This window comes from Palaemon carinicauda, chromosome 20, assembly GCF_036898095.1.
Source record: "Palaemon carinicauda isolate YSFRI2023 chromosome 20, ASM3689809v2, whole genome shotgun sequence".
Classification (NCBI taxonomy): Eukaryota; Metazoa; Arthropoda; class Malacostraca; order Decapoda; family Palaemonidae; genus Palaemon; species Palaemon carinicauda.
In genome coordinates this window covers 101,182,291-101,200,103 of record NC_090744.1, presented here as the reverse complement: position 1 = coordinate 101,200,103, position 17,813 = coordinate 101,182,291, and the positions used below count along the sequence as shown (strand labels likewise).

Genomic DNA, 17,813 nt, shown 5'->3' with positions numbered 1-17,813 from the left:
TAGCATTTTTGTTCCATCCTTATACAATTTCAATTAAAGGAAAGACACGATTAAATGATTATTTGATAAGAAAATAGTTGTTTCCGCATTCCAATGACACACCCGAATGCGGAAGAATACATTTGCCACGAATCTATTCTTCCGCACTCGGGTGTGTCATCAGTGGTGGCAGATATGGAGATTTATCCCTAGATTTGGGGATTTATTCCTACATTTTGGAAATTTATCCTTAGATTTGGGAATTTTGGATGACTGGTGACTATATTCTGTACATATTTCTATGAAGAAGAAACAGAGATGAGTAAAGTTTTCTATTGTTGCAATTAGTTTACTTACAATTACATGAAGTATAGTGAGTAATTTCTATATTAATAAAGCCTACATGATCAGAAGAAATATATATTTCTGGAAATGGGAATTTATGAGTGGTTTTGGGGATTTTTCATCACGAGTTTTAGGGATTTTTACGCTAACCCATCTGGCAATAGTGTCATTAGCCATTCATCCCTGTTCGCGGTTGTTCGTCGTTGCCGGAAGAATACGAAGCCAAAATTTCTTCTCCTTGTTCCCGACAATTTCGATGTTCGTCCCACACTTTTTCAGAGGTTTGTAACGTTTATTTACATGCGAGGACAAATATATTTAGATATCTTCAGAGGTTTTATTTTTCATATTAAGAATACATTTTTGGTAAGCTTATTCCGTTTTGAGTGTCATAGGGAAAGACATTTTGGTAATGTTTTACTGTATTACACAGTACAGTAATGCCGACGTTTTACCAATGACGAATTTCGTTTGTCCAGAACTTTGAAACAAATTTAGATGTTTCTGGTTCAGAGAACTCTTCAATACTGTGTTTTTTCCCATATGAAATTTGATTTCGAATTATATAACGAAGCCATTATTGCATTGTTTTTTTTTTTTTGTTTTTTTTTTGTTCTTGATTAAACTCGATTATCATAGACACAATTAATAATGGGTGACATTTTCCTTTTATGATATGCTGTTATAAATATGTAAATATAAAAAATGAGTTTCTTGCCATTAGGCCTACCTACATAAACTATGTGGGTAGTTCGAATTATGTGATATATAATTAAATCTTGGAATTTTGTTAGCTTGGTTGATTGTATGCATTTGTAATAGTCCCAGGTTGGGTTAGTCTACATGATGATGATGGTTAGTGGATCAGATCCTTGTGTAAAAAGCAGAATAGGCTGCATGATGTCTTTTAGGTAGGCCTAAGCCACCTATGCATAACAACTCTTAGAATATGGGACACGAGTGGGAATTCTGGATTTTAATGTAAGGTTGAACACACTCAATGCAATGCCATAATCAGCTGATAAGGAAGTCCATTAATTTCGCAATAATCTGTACATCAAAATTCAATAAAATTGTTTACGGACGGAACTACATTTTGTACAGAAATTTTTTTTTCTTGTAATGTGCTTTCTCTGAATTTGACCTTCATTTCAACAGCAAGTAAATAAAAACCTGTTAGAGTGATGGGGATATTTTTTAGAAATCTAATGGTTTTTTTGGGCTCAAGCCATGGCGTCCTGATGGAAGGTTCCTTTTTGGTAGCTTCCTTGGGTAAATAACTACTAAGATATTCCCAGAGAATTTAACCACAGGTTATCACAGAATTCTAACTTCTGGAGCGAGTATCCTAAAGGTTTCCCTCTTAAGACATCGTATATCAACAGGGGACGCATGTATTAACGCGCCACATAGCTATCTACACGCTGAACAGACTTAACACTTCGGTGTGTAAGAGCGGAGAATAGCTGGGAGCCGTTCCACAGCTAATTTCGTCCGTGGCTACTTTTGGTACTCGAGACGTAAACAAACGGGCGCCATTGCTAAATGACGTCACGTCCGTCCTCATCCTTTGCATAGTAGCTCGCCTTACTTAGACGGATTTTCCCTGTGCTTACTTTATCGACTTGCATATTCATCATGTCGCTACCTTCGGCCTCGCCTTCTTCTGGAAAGTTGAGTACAAGGTTCCAGTATTGTTTAGTTAAGCTCTGACCGTAAAGTAAATTTTACTTTTCGAGATATTTGATGTTTTGTGGCAGAGCTGTGCCTCAACCGGACCCGCCATTTTATGGCGTTGTTGTTCTGCATGCCTTATTTAGTTAGCCTCAACGACGCTTTCGGCCTTATTAACTAATTGATACTATTAGTTTATTTAGTCTTCATAGCTAGGAACTTTTATATCGTGTTTTGCCGCTTTTTTATCGGTCATCGATTGACCCCATACCAGTTGGCTACTATAGCCCCCAGGCCAGAGCGCCTATATCAGTGTTCATGCATGATATTTATCAGTGATCCTAGGCTTATTTATGAAGATAGTGGCATTATTTTACAATACTATTGACTGTGATGCAAGTGTTTTCGCCTTCAGGGACCATATAGGGGACAGGTTAGATAGCGTGTCTTTCTAACCTAACCTACATGTAGGACCCCTATATGCTTCCTTCATCCCCCTGCCTTAGGGCATTCCCTCTGTGTAGCCTTGCTCCCCCTACCACGTAAGGGGATCAAGCTCATATCAGAGTAATTTATCGCCTCTCTGTCCTCCCCAAGGGAATGATCCCCCCTTAGGGTTGCGCCCGAGAGTGAGGAACGGTTAGTCCTTCCTCTATTGCTAGGGCTAGGTCTCCGACTTTTCCTGCAATAGCGATATGTCTTCCATCCTTCCTAGTTCAGGACGTACATTCCTGCTCTAGGTTAGGTTTTGGAGGGGTTAATTCTGTTCCTTGCTGAAACTATACCCATGCACCGTTTTCAGTCAAGCTGCTTTACCTTAGGCTAGGGAGTGTCCTCCCTTCCTCAGTGGCCGCTCTGGTACAGAACCCCCTCCATGGAAGACCCTTCTCTTCTCCCCTCCCCACCTATCTCTTGTATGGCCTAGCCTATACTTAGGTTAGTCTATACCCATCTGTCCCCTGTCCTACAACTCCTCCTTAGGGTGGAGTGATAGGGCTACCTTGAGCTTCTGTGTGCAGTCCGCTCTGGTACATATACCCTTCATAGTGTCCTATGGGGTTAGCCACTGGATGTGTTCTGTATGCAGGGGTTTCCCCCCCCCCCCCCCCCCCCGCTATTCTTTTTTCTTATGAATTATTCAGTGCTTTATCTAAAGCTTACATTTTTTGAGGAAAAGTATTTTTACCCTATTTGCTAACATTTCTAATCTTGGTGGACCTTGAGTGGGAAACCCAGGTTTTTGGCTGGGGAATGAATTGAAGAATCTGTTTTAATATACGAATAATGGTGCATGTAGAATTAGCAATAAAGTAGGCCACCAGCTAACAAACAAACCACCTAGCCTAATCTAACCTAACCTAGTAGCAGTATTCTTATCTAGTGGGGGCGACGCTTCACGCCCCCTGCAATCTCCCTTACATAGCCATATTAAATATAAGACAGCCTACAACCCTTTGTGTAGTTACTTAGGTTTGAGGGTAAAGGTGAGCTGTACCTTTCCGACTCAATACCCAATGCACAATAACCTCACAAATGAATGAACACCTATCATTTAACCAACTGAGCCTTTGGGGTTTTTGACGGGTAGTACTGGCTGCCTTACCAAGTAGTTTAACCAGGTAGCCCAAACACTGCAGAATTTTTGGGAATAATCTGTCATCTGTCCCAGCTTCTGATGGTGTCGGAGGGGAAGACAGTTTCTCATGGAAATGTTACTTGCACAAATTGTCTCCCAATTCCTTAAGTCATGATATGAGCTCTAGCATGCTGTAATCGTGCTCCATGAAGTAAAGTCAATGGCCCCTCCTACACTAAGGCCAGAGGGGAAGACTGAATCGCTCCCACTAAGGAAAGACATCTCTTTTACCCATCTTGCTGGGAGGGAGGATACCTTAGAAATAGAGAATGAAAATGAAACCCCCTAGGGTCCGAGCCTCGAAAGATCCCAATCCTTCGTGAGGGGTGACGTTCCCAGTGCCATCCCCCTTCTTTTTCTCTCCTTCCATTGAACTGACTTTCTGTGATATTGACTGCTGGATGTACCTAGAGTCATCCTTCGTGAGATAATTTGCTAGTACAGGATATGGGGCTTTGGGTTATGCTTAACCCCTCAAGTGCTCATAATAATGTCCACTAGTTACACCCTGGGTCAAAGCCAATGCATCTGCCCTCTTTGTCCCTTAGATGATTGGTTGATTCTAGCAGACACAGGTGTTTTTCTGATACAGAGTCAACCTTTTAGATTTTGCCTTGTTCCGGTGCAACCTTCATGAGAACTGGCATATCTAGAAAAGCAAATAACTCTAAAAGTTGCTCTCTCCAATCAGGAAATAGAGACTCAGAGAAGTGGCATGTCCCTTCCTCGAGCAAGACTTCTTATGGGTGCACCGATGGCTGCACTTCCTGGGGCACCTGAATGTGACTTTTTTGGGACCCTAGCAAACTTTGTAGCTTTAGTTCTCTCTAGTAGCAACAGAAAACCTTTTGGTGTTAGCAGGGATTCCTTACACTTTCGAGTAGGATCAGAGCAAATGAGAGATGTGGGTTGGGACATAAAGATTACCAACCTTTTAAAGGGCAGACACCTCTCCTTCCCTACATACGATGGTCTTAGTGGATGTATCGAAAGACCCGTGGCCACTGGGCGATGTCACAACATTGATCAGCAACACCGCAGAATTTTTCCTGAACTTGGGCACACTGTTGCCCGTTATTAATCCCTTCCAATAACTCATTTCTTGACACACCATAGTGTTCTTATTAGAGCACGATGGTGGTAGAATATTCAGTCATAGATATTATTTGCACGGCATAGAATACCCAGACAGAGGTATTGTTTTCAGGGCATAGAATACCCAGATATTCTTTCCACAACATAGAATACCCAGACAGATGCTCTTTGCACAACATAAAATACCCAGACAGATATTCTTTGCACGGCTGTTTTACAATCTAGACGTGAGAATATGGATTCTGGCATGAGACAATTTGATTGGCCTTTTCAACCCGATTCAGTGCAGACAAAAAAAAAAGCGGATTTTGACATAGGAAAAATCTATTTTTGGGCGCAAGCCATGTTGTCCTGATGGAAGTTCCTTTAGGCAGCTTCCTACTGTATAATAGTTCTGCGAGTGATATTATAAGAGAATTACCGTCGGGTATCACAGGGTTCTAACCCCCAAAACCACTATCCTAAGATATTGTATATACAGTAATCAGGGACGTATCTGTAGATAACCATAGATATCTGCACCCCAAACACTTAACCCAGTCTAGAAATCTAAGGAGAAGGATAGGTGAGGAGCCGTTACATATCCTCTCCCTTCATAGTACTACTCGTCCCTAATAAACTCATTCTACTTTTCGCAGCTTACCTACACGTTTGTTTCTTTGTCAAGAGGGCCTTTTTTCTCAACTTTTTGGAATTGTTTCCTCGCATGATGGCCTCCCTTTAGTCGTCAAAGTTGAGTAAACTTCCTACTGGTCAATATGAGGAGGCGGACTCAGATAGTGGGCTTTAGGGGACTTTTCTATCCCTTGGTTAGCCAATAACTGGCTGGATTCTTGGACTGGATGTCGGCCTAGGGTGTCTTATGCCTGGAAGTTTCCTATTACTGTTAGCCAGTAAGTGGTACCCAGGTATATTTACTAGAGGTCCTCCGATATCTGGAGGACAACTTGAACATACTGTATGTGTGTTTCACCCTTTCCGTCCGATGAGGCGACTTATTGTTATGAATGGCATTTAAAGATCAGTCAGCGACCCTGATAACTCGGTAGTAACAGCAAGCAAAATAGTACCCAGACCTTCATTCCTGCTAGCATGTAAGAACCATATCTCTTATGTAGCCTGAAATATGAAATATATTTTCTATGTCCCCGTCCCCAGCTAGGGTGAGTTGGGCAATGTTTAAGTTAAGTAAACAGAGTGTACCGCTCCAAGAATCCTTATCTGGACAAGTTACAGTGCTTAGTTCTAATACTTTCATACTGATTTAGGACTTCCTCGCACTTAAGAGAGAGTCTTCATAGTGAAGAGCGAAAGGGTTTGTGTTGTGTTGAAACAAATGACAAATGTGAAAGTAATTTGTATTTTGTTTAACTATGAAAACCTTGAGCTTTTTACTCATACTTGGTTCACCAGCACCTGTCCCCCTGTAAGTTGTGCCTGCAATTGGAGTGACGTGGTTCACTCCGTGAGGGTGTGAGTTGAGATTGGGTGGCTGGTCTACCCTCACTAACTAGTGGCATGTTGTTATATCTCGCATAAAAGTTTATGCCTAGTTTTCCAGCAAGCCGGAACAATATATCCATAGTAAAGAGCTCAAGGTTTGTATAATTAGGAAAAATACAAATTACTTTCAAATATATCATATTCTGGAATATTTGAGATGACTTCATTTATCTACATTCAAAAGATTCACTTGACAAATTAATTTTTTTTTCTTTTTCTTTTTAGGTTGAAGGTCCCATCTTAACTGATATTGCTAATTGAAAATTTTGGGGGACAGAGTTTTCATCGATGAACACTGACAATGATTAACATTTAATAACAAATGAGTATGACGAGAAGGTATTTTTACCTGTGAGTTTCATTTCTTGTACTGTCTTTTAGATAACAAAGATAAGGATTTTTTCATTGTACGCATATGATAAAAATAACTACTCAATGTTGAATAAGAATTACATGGCCCCACTCTAACCTACCCTTAATTAAGGGGGCCCCATTTGGAAATAATTTATTCCTTCATTTACATATAGCCTTTGTCCTATTAAGAGATAGCTTAAAAAGCTCAAGCTGAATGCAATTGAATCATTAATAAGGTTACTTTTAAGATTGTGTTGTTACTGTGGTCTTTATATTTTCCACTATTACTCTTGGAACTTTCTCTTACTTTGATTTGTTTTAATCTTTGGATTTTGTTGAGTGCACTCACACTTTTGATCTGTGAAAGTGCTCTGAAAAGTATTACTAGGGGAAGTTTCCTTGTTTAGGACTCTTGATGTGTCGCCCAGCTTTCTTTAGGTTAACTGGAGCATGAATCTAGTGTAACGGGTGCTTCTGATTTACCAGAGGCAGGTGACCAGGCCCTGAAGGGATGAAGGACTTGCATCTTCCTGGGGATCAGTTCAGGACGATTATATATTTTCGTCTGTTCATATATATGCTGAAATAAGAAATTATAGTTGGAATAAGTATTTAAAAAACTACTTTAAGACTTCATAGATGCTCTTCTTCCCCCACATGCTGGATCCCCATATGCACTGTCCCCACGCGCTGGACCCCTACAAGCTAAATCTCCAAGACCCAGAACACTTAAGCACTGGATCCCCATATGTACTGTCCCCACGCGCTGGACCCCTACAAGCTAAATCTCCAAGACCCAGAACACTTAAGCACTGGATCCCCATATGCACTGTCCCCACGCGCTGGACCCCTACAAGCTAAATCTCCAAGACCCAGAACACTTAAGCACTGGATCCCCATATGCACTGTCCCCACGCGCTGGACCCCTACAAGCTAAATCTCCAAGACCCAGAACACTTAAGCACTGGATCCCCATATGCACTGTCCCCACGCGCTGGACCCCTACAAGCTAAATCTCCAAGACCCAGAACACTTAAGCACTGGATCCCCATATGCACTGTCCCCACGCGCTGGACCCCTACAAGCTAAATCTCCAAGACCCAGAACACTTAAGCACTGGATCCCCATATGCACTGTCCCCACGCGCTGGACCCCTACAAGCTAAATCTCCGAGACCCAGAACACTTAAGCACTGGATCCCCATATGCACTGTCCCCACGCGCTGGACCCCTACAAGCTAAATCTCCGAGACCCAGAACACTTGAGCACTGGATCCCCATATGCACTGTCCCCACGCGCTGGACCCCTACAAGCTAAATCTCCAAGACCCAGAACACTTGAGCACTGGATCCCCATATGCACTGTCCCCACGCGCTGGACCCCTACAAGCTAAATCTCCAAGACCCAGAACACTTGAGCACTGGATCCCCATATGCACTGTCCCCACGCGCTGGACCCCTACAAGCTAAATCTCCAAGACCCAGAACACTTGAGCACTGGATCCCCATATGCACTGTCCCCACGCGCTGGACCCCTACAAGCTAAATCTCCAAGACCCAGAACACTTGAGCACTGGATCCCCATATGCACTGTCCCCACGCGCTGGACCCCTACAAGCTAAATCTCCAAGACCCAGAACACTTGAGCACTGGATCCCCATATGCACTGTCTCCACGCGCTGGACCCCTACAAGCTAAATCTCCAAGACCCAGAACACTTAAGCACTGGATCCCCATATGCACTGTCCCCACGCACTGGACCCCTACAAGCTAAATCTCCAAGACCCAGAACACTTAAGCACTGGATCCCCATATGCACTGTCCCCACGCGCTGGACCCCTACAAGCTAAATCTCCAAGACCCAGAACACTTGAGCACTGGATCCCCATATGCACTGTCTCCACGCGCTGGACCCCTACAAGCTAAATCTCCAAGACCCAGAACACTTAAGCACTGGATCCCCATATGCACTGTCCCCACGCACTGGACCCCTACAAGCTAAATCTCCAAGACCCAGAACACTTAAGCACTGGATCCCCATATGCACTGTCCCCACGCGCTGGACCCCTACAAGCTAAATCTCCAAGACCCAGAACACTTGAGCACTGGATCCCCATATGCACTGTCCCCACGCGCTGGACCCCTACAAGCTAAATCTCCAAGACCCAGAACACTTGAGCACTGGATCCCCATATGCACTGTCTCCACGCGCTGGACCCCTACAAGCTAAATCTCCAAGACCCAGAACACTTAAGCACTGGATCCCCATATGCACTGTCCCCACGCACTGGACCCCTACAAGCTAAATCTCCAAGACCCAGAACACTTAAGCACTGGATCCCCATATGCACTGTCCCCACGCGCTGGACCCCTACAAGCTAAATCTCCAAGACCCAGAACACTTAAGCACTGGATCCCCATATGCACTGTCCCCACATGCTGGACCCCTACAAGCTAAATCTCAAAGAGCCAGAACACATATGCCTTGTCCTCACATGCTGGGCCCCTACAAGCTAACTCTCCAAGAGCCAGAACACTTAAGCACTGAATCCCCATATGCTGTATCCGCTCATGCCAAGATCTTCACGAACCAGAGCCCTATGTGCTGGATCTCCAAGCACTGGATCCGTATGTGCTAGATGTCCATGTGTGGAGTCTACAAACCAGAACCATGTGCGTTGGAACAAACATATGGCCATTATTCTTAGTGTCTCTACATAATTAAGCTTGAAGTGTACTTGTTCCACATTCTTGAACTTTATCCCCCCAGGGGTTGATCTTTGAGTTTGTCATCATTCACTCAACAGTGAGGTTAATATTCACTGATTGCAGTTCCAATGAATTGATACTCCTGCTTTTCTCCCGAAGAAAAAAATATTGTCGAGGCTGCTGCAGTCAGTCGTAGAATGACATGCACTGCTCAGAGAACAGGATGTACTTAGAACAATGGTACTGTACATACCAGGAGCGGCGGTATTTCCAGGAACCTCCCTCTTCCTGTTTCATCCTCTAGAGTTTTCCATGAATCTTTAAGGTTGACGACACCATACCATCTGAATCATAAACACAAAAATAGTGAGTGAAACATTCTCGTCTCCTAGTCCTTGCTGACCATTCCTACAGAAACCTGTCAACAGCCAAACCAGTCTAAGTCTTTTTCATTTTATCAGCAAAGCTGAACAAAGTTAGGCTGGTTAATTCTTGGGTATATGACTACTTAGGACATCAGATACTGATACATGTCCTCATAGTACATCAGATGCTGTTAGGCTCAACATATCTTCTAGGCTTAGAGGCCAAAACCTTCAAGTCACACTACTTCTGCCTTGTTTTTCCATTCAGTTCCTACTCCAATGTTGCAAATTTTACTAAGCAATCAGAACTTTCCAGTGGGATTCTATATGCTTCCTCCTTTCCTCCAACCTTCCTGTTTTGCTGGGCAGTCACCAGTGTCTACAACAGCAAGGTTCAGCATGACATTGATATCATTCAAGTATCCACATGCAGAATGGTATCCAGATCAGCAGTTTTCTTTCTTCCTTCATCAGGAAAGCTCCTCTTACCTTTGATGTGAAAGATAATGCTTAGCCCTCAATCCAAATTTTCTACTAGATCTTAGGTTTGAACTCTAAGGAAATTGACAAGACCCATAAGGAGCTCCTAGGGAGGACAAGGTGCAAGGAACATCTTAGAAGATTGAAGGCCTCTCAAGTACAGTAGTCCACTCAAACCAGCAAGACGGAGTAAATAGTCTTTGACTCAAGACTGTCCTCAGCAGGCCTATTCTTAATGAAAGAAGGAAACAACATAACTTTACCTATCTCACAAGTCATTCTAAAAGGGGATTTCCATCACATCAGTTCAGTAGTTTGTGTCCAGAGCTTAGAACTTAGCTATTCACCATATCAAGTCCCCCTTCGACCCTCGTCTGTCCTCAGCGGGCCTATTCTTAATGAAAGAAGGAAACAACATAACTTTACCTATCCCACAAGTCATTCTAAAAGTGGATTTCTATCTCATCAGTTCAGTAGTTTGTGTCCAGAGCTTAGAACTTAGCTGTTCATCATAGCAAGTCCCCCTTCGTCTCTACCTACAAAAAGTGACTAACAGGGACCAGGATGACTTGCTTTCCTGTTCTTGTAAGAGTATAATTCCTCCTACAGCAATGGAAGGAGTAAAGGAAAAGACCCTAGAACCATTTCTTTCTGGCCTAATGGGACAAACGGGCATGCGTTCTTGCAAGCGAGGAGATGAAAGGACAATTCCAGATTTGTCCAAGGTCAGACATCGAAAATATCCAAGGAGACTGTCATTGATGCAATTTTTGAAAATGTCTAACTGAACCTTTTTTATCCCATTTTCTATGGTAGTACACACTGGTAACCGATATCCTTGTTCAAGTGGTAGTTGCTCAAATCATGTAGCAAATATAGACCCTTCACAGGACAAGAAACATCTTGACTAAGGTAGTGGTTGAAATTAAAGTCTGGAATAAGAGTAAAGATTGGCTTGACTTTTTACCTCTTCTCTCTCACCCTTCCTTGGCAAACAGCACTTGCTCTGTAATTTGCTGAATTGGATGATAAATGCAGGCAAGCGACAAGATCAAATAACTAGGTAATAAGTTTGTGTAAAAGTATCTCCCATTTTCCCAGACAAGGGAGAGGATGGATAAATGTATGCACCCAGCTTCTCATAATGACCATGCATTTAGACATATCCTCCTCGTATATAAGTTCTTCTTTGACAGTATGCCATTCCCTGGTAGTGGCCTAGCTTAAAATCTGCTTCATATTTGTATATAGGTTATTAGGAGGTTGACAAGAGTACAGTACCACTATTTGGTCCCATAGAGGACTAAAGTTCCAGGAAAGTAAACCAGCCAATTTTTCATTGGGATTTTCACCTTCGTAAGGATAAGTCTCCTATTAAATGACGACGGTTTGCATTCATACATTACAAAATCATAAATTTTATAGTTTGTATTTTTCCTAACCATCATGTTACTCTTCCCCCTCAATCACTCTGCAACTCCTAGGTTTTAGGTAAAAGGTCAAAGTGTGGGCTCAGTGGCTTCCCCACCACCCATTAGTTTTAAGTCATATCCAGCTCTACAGAGAGCTTGCTCCTGTTGAAGGATGAAAGTTTGTGTAATTAGGAAAAGTACATGTTACTTAAATATTTTGTGTTATTGACAAAATTTTGAGGCCTTTTGCGTCAATAGGCATGGGAGGAGATGATGGTGACATAAGATTTATGAATAGGTAAAGACTTGAAATTTTAGTCAGTGAGTTAACCTGAGTTTTAAGACAGTGGATTGACTTAAGGTCTTAGAAAGTGGTATGACTTGAGATTGAAGTCATTTGATTTACTTGAAATGTAAGTCATTGGATTAATTTGAGATTTTAGTCATTGAATTAATTTCAAATTTCTGTATGTGAATTTATTTAAGTCAGTGGATCGACTTGAGATTTTAACCATGTATCTAGCCTTAACTTTCTTAGTCTGTGGAGTGAGAATTTTTTATTATGTGGATTGACTTGGAATAATTACCCAGTGGATTCATTTGCGAATTTAGTCAGGGGCTTGACTCGAGAGACAAGTCAGGGGCTTGACTCGAGAGACAAGTCAGGGGCTTGACTCGAGAGACAAGTCAGGGGCTTGACTCGAGAGACAAGTCAGGGGCTTGACTCGAGAGACAAGTCAGGGGCTTGACTCGAGAGACAAGTCAGGGGCTTGACTCGAGAGACAAGTCAGGGCCTTGACTCGAGAGACAAGTCAGGGCCTTGACTCGAGAGACAAGTCAGGGCCTTGACTCGAGAGACAAGTCAGGGCCTTGACTCGAGAGACAAGTCAAGGCCTTGACTCGAGAGACAAGTCAAGGCCTTGACTCATTGGTTTTATTTGAGAGATTGTTACTGGTTGGACACGAAAGATTCAAATCATTGATTTGACTACAAAATTAGTCAACAGATTTATCTTATATTTTAGTTGATGGACATGGTTATTTTTTTAATTGATTAGTTTCAAGTTTTAGATAAATCTTGTGTGAATAACCTTTAGTTGGTGATGGTAATATTGAATTACTAATAGGTTTAGGTAGAATTTCTATTCATATTAATTAAGGATTGGCTACTCAGTGAAATTGAATTAGGATTGTATATTCAATTCAGATTTCAGTCAACTACAATTTTAGCTTTAGAATTACGGTATATTTCGCTTGAGTAGGTTTGATTTTAAAAGGCTTAAGGTAAGACTGGAAAATCAGTAAACCACATATCATGATTGGATATTTAATATATTTAACTAATATTAAGGTCAATAGAGGAAACTAAGGTAATCTGTAGGTGATGTTTGTTCAATGAATTAGGATACTGTTTTAGTCAATAAATTGAGATTTTTTTTTATGAGATTAAGGGAAGATTGGCTAGTCACTAGTTCAGAGTAGGATTGGATTCGGTTAAGATTGAATAGTGAATTGTGTAGCGAGTTGTAAGATCAAATAGTACTAGATGGATGGGATTCAGATTTTGAAGAGAGGAAACCTCTGTGATAAGCAGCAGTCACTCCTGACCTAATAGCAATTCTGTACACTTTTCAGTTAGAAGAAAAATCTGTACTTGGAGGCATAAATTTTTTCTTAGACCATGTATTTTTCACTAGGTATTTTCTCTCTTTAGAAAATATATTTTAATTTAGTTCCATATCAATACCACGTCACATACTTCTTTTAATGCTTTATATTTCTTATGGGTTTATATAAAAAGTTTTTTACAATCCTGATAATCAGTACAGAATTCTGTGAAATATATACTATACTCCTAATTCACTAAAAGGAATAATATAAAAAATTTCTGATCCTATGAATATATTTGGAAATCAAATAGCCTGAAATTACAAATAAAAATCATACTGTTTAGTGAGCTGGGTGTTACAGTATGGTCATGAGTTGTAGTATGACAACGAAACAATATCCAACAGATTCTGTAGATTTGAGAACAAAGCCCGCAGAAGAATATTGGATTAAATGTCAGGAAAGGATTAGTAATGAAAAAGAGATAACTTTCGGTCCCATATGTGGATTAGATAATGGTTCAAGGTAGATGGGGATGGTTTGGCCATTAGTTTACCAAACTTTTAACTGGCCTCTACAAGACACTATATGGCTAAGAACTATGAAGCGTGAAGTAGATGGTGAATTTGGAAGTATTGATTTAAAATTCATGATACATAATGACTAGTGAAATTTAATTGAGGCCCTTTGTGTTAATAGGCGTAGGAGATGATGATGATCATACTTGTGTATACTAAGCAATATTCTACATCTAAAATTGTTACTGTCAATTAATTCTATCTTATATTTATTTTGAGTATTGTTTGTATGGGCATATATCCTCTTTGGTATATGGCAGAATTTTTCATTCAGGGAATTATGCTTTATTGAGCATTTTTTTAAGATTATTTGAAGGATTAGGAGAGTTCCTTTTTCATGGAATTACCAGCGGACAATCATCAGATTATTGTAGAGAAGTTTTCCATTTTTAGCATTGAGGAGGTAATACTTTTCCCCTTTACAAGATATACTTTGGGTTGTAATACTGTATTTGCAATTGTAAATAACATAGACAATGGACATGCCTGATTTGTCATTTCCATTAATTTATATTTAATACATTAGAATACTGTATTTCATATCCTTGGTAGTTTATCATGCACAATATTTTATTAAAAGTATAGTCTTGATAATGAAGTGCACAGTAAAATATCTGAATAAGATTGATATATCTGTTCAATTAACATCTTGTATTTATTTTTCAGTCTAGCTCATCAAAAGAGAGAACTAAACTGAAGAAAACTGCACCGAGTATTATGAGACATTCCTAAATATACCAAGATGAAGATAACCAGTGAATAATTGGAGATTTACTACAGGAAACATCCAGAAAGTTTCTTACGAAGACAAAAAAATTCAATAGGAGCACTGAATAGTCTCGATCGAAGCAGCCAGTCTATCATCAAATGTTTCTGTGGTATTAACATACCCTTTTGGAAAATATCTTGAACTACTACGTAGTATCTTGAAATGTTCAATTGACCAGAGTTATTGAGAGGTTAGGGGTTCGTGTTTCAATGGTCACTCCATTTATATCCCACAAATTCAACAGCAATCATTAATTGAAGATATGAATTGAGTAAAGTTACAGTAAATATCTAATGTAAATCCTTACAACAATGATATTGTCAGATAATTTCAAGTTTTTCAGTGTCTTTATTTCTTAAAGCTGTAAATTTTATTGTTAAAACTTAATTTTCAGTTAGTCCAGTACCAAGTATTTTATTTGCTCTTTAATCTTTACAAAGTCAGTGCATATAAAGCCAATTTAGTTTTTAATCTTATGCTGAATGCACATGTTATTTTTTTTAGTAAATTCTGAGCACCCAAAATTTAACTTACAGATTAGGTCCAGATCAACATATTTTATGATGTTTTGACTAATTGAAATTCATGTTGAAATCCTAATTATTTGATGTTAAGCAAGAACAATCATTTGTTTAGTTGTTTGAAAACTAGTTGGTGAAAGTTGATATACCGAATGATAATGGATTCCTATGACCTCTTGAAATAATTGGCTGGAATTATTATAGGTTCTGTTAAATGGGTTGGTTTTATATTATATTTTATTGTAAATGTTTTTTGAAAAATGAGGAAATTGAACATTAACAACCAATTTAGACTGAGTGTGACTCAGCCCTATTAAAACAATTATTTTCAAGCGTTTACTTCAAACTGTCTAATTTTTATTTTTTTTTTATCAATTACTTCAAATGAAAAGGCATTTGATAATTTTATTTACAAAAAATCTCGGAGGAAAATTTGGTATAAATTTTAAGCGATTATCCATTTTATCAATGTATAGAATACACTTTCAATTGTGACTTTTTCATTTGGAAGTTTTTTTTTTGGTCAGGTTTTTTTTAGACATTGAATAGACTAATATGTATACAGTTTAAGTATAGGTTTTTAGCAGTAATTTTTCTAACCATTGGGATCATAGGGACCTAATTTTCATATTTCAGGGTTACTTGTTAACTAATGTCTTGGCCTCAAAATTCAGGATGAATGTACCAAATGCATGCACACAAGCTAAACTTTGCCACCGTAATATATTCTCATCTGTATTTGTAGGAAATTTTTATAGTTCCTATTTAATCATCGTTTATGCATATTTTAGCTGGTTCTGGTTCTGGGGTGAGGCATAGCCTTTACAACGGCGCCTCTAACGCTTATCTTCTTGTACTGTTTTGTCTTTTCTTCCACATTATGTTTAATACTTCTTTTTTCTTTTCTATATTTGTTTCACTAAATAATAATAATCCTACTATTTTCTTTGGGTCTTCGTCGTATGGTGGTTGTAGCTCAATTACTTCATTCCTTTCTTTTCTATATTCCTGGCAAAATAACAAAAAATGTATCAAATCTTCCTCCTCATTTACACAAAAATTACAGTTTACATTCCCTCCATTGTGTCTATTTACAATATTTAGTTTTAACGTATTAGTTCTTGCTCTAAAAAATATCACTGAAGCAAATGTATTGTCATAAATTAACTCTTCTTTAATTTCTTTCTTCCACGTTCTATATATTTCCAAGCTCACTTTACTTTCTATTTCTTCTTTCCACTTTTCAGTATCCCACTTTCTGGTTTCCGTTTTTATTTCTGCCTTGTTCACTCATCTTATTTGTCTTATGCCTAAACTTAATTCTTCCAAATACTTTGCAGGTTGTTTCCACCATCTTCCTTCTTTTTCTTGAATATCCTGGATAATTATTTTCAGTATTTCCTTCTTTCCATTCAGGGTTTGATTTAAGTACTGCAGCTTCCCATCCATCACCCTTGCTTTCATAGAAGATGCACCTATCTCCCCTCTTAGAGCAGTATTAGCTGTGCTTTTAGTGGCACCTAAAATCTTCCTGTATACCCCATTCTCTATTCTTTGTAGTTTCTCTATTTCAGTTTCTGTTAGATTTATAACATTTGTTCCATACAAAATAGATGGTAAAGCAATTCTTTTCCAGAACGTTTTTCCTATCATTACTTTATTGCAACTTTTCTCTATAACTGAATATGTTAGATTAGCTAATTTTTGTGCCTTTTCTATCATTACCCTTTTCTGAGTTTTAAATATATTCCTACTATTGTCTAGCTTTATTCCTAAGTATGTCAAACTTTCTACTACTTTGATTCCCTCTATGTTATCTGGCCTTTCTTTCATATTGTAAATCATAATATTACTCTTTTCTTTATTAATTTCCAACCCACATTTTTTACTAGTTTCTACTAATATCTGAATGTTACGCTTTGCATTATGTATATCCTGTGCAACTATTAAGGCATCATCTGCAAAACATAATGATTCTATCTTTATTAATTGATTTATGAAACCGTTTCCTTCCTCTTCTAGTTTCTTCATGACAATATACGTAATCAGTTTAAAAAGTGAAGTTGATCCTGTGCAACCTTGTTTGATTCCACTTGTAACCTCCATTTCTTGTTCTATACCTTCTCCTAAGTCAATGCCCGTAGTATCTCCTTGATAAATATTTGCAATTGCACTTATGATTTTGGTGTTAATTTTATATTCTTTTAAAACTTCTATTAATACCTCCCTTTTTACAGAGTCAAATGCTTTACTAAAGTCTATCGCGGTTACTATTAGGGGTTTCTTGTTACTATAGCTCTCTTCCACACTATACTGTAATATAAAGATATTGTCCTCTATCCTGCCTCCACCTGTAAATCCTGCTTGACATTCATTGTCTTCTTCATTCATTCTTATGTGGTTTTCTATTTCCTCTTTCACCATCATCATGAATATTTTATAAGAAATATTTAATAGAGCTATGGGTCTTAGGTCTTTTGCCATTGGCCTTCTTTTCTTTTCAATCATCTTTGTTCTTGACTACTTCCACATATTTGGTTTTTCTTTTTCGTCCAATTCATTTTGATAAAATTTCTGTAAGGTTTCAAGACATATTTTGCTTTTTCCTAGTGCCTTATATAGTTCGGGTTTTAGGCCATCTGGTCCTGCCGCTTTTTTTGCCTTCAATTTTCCCAGGCAATTCTTTACTTTTTCTGTTGTGATTTTTGGATTTTTCATTGGTTTTATTTTCCCTTTTGTTACCATTACAAGGTCATAGTGTTCCCTAAGTATGTCCGGGATATTAT

The 17,813-nt window shown here is 39.0% G+C and overlaps 1 long non-coding RNA gene across 1 annotated transcript; it reads left to right on the top strand.

The window, feature by feature from the left end:
• Positions 1–493: 493 nt before the first annotated feature.
• On the top strand, positions 494–14,605 carry LOC137659560 (uncharacterized). Its single transcript, XR_011047576.1, has 3 exons — positions 494–605; positions 6,458–6,583; positions 14,404–14,605. It is a non-coding gene; the product is annotated as an uncharacterized lncRNA (long non-coding RNA).
• The last annotated feature ends 3,208 nt before the right edge of the window (positions 14,606–17,813 follow it).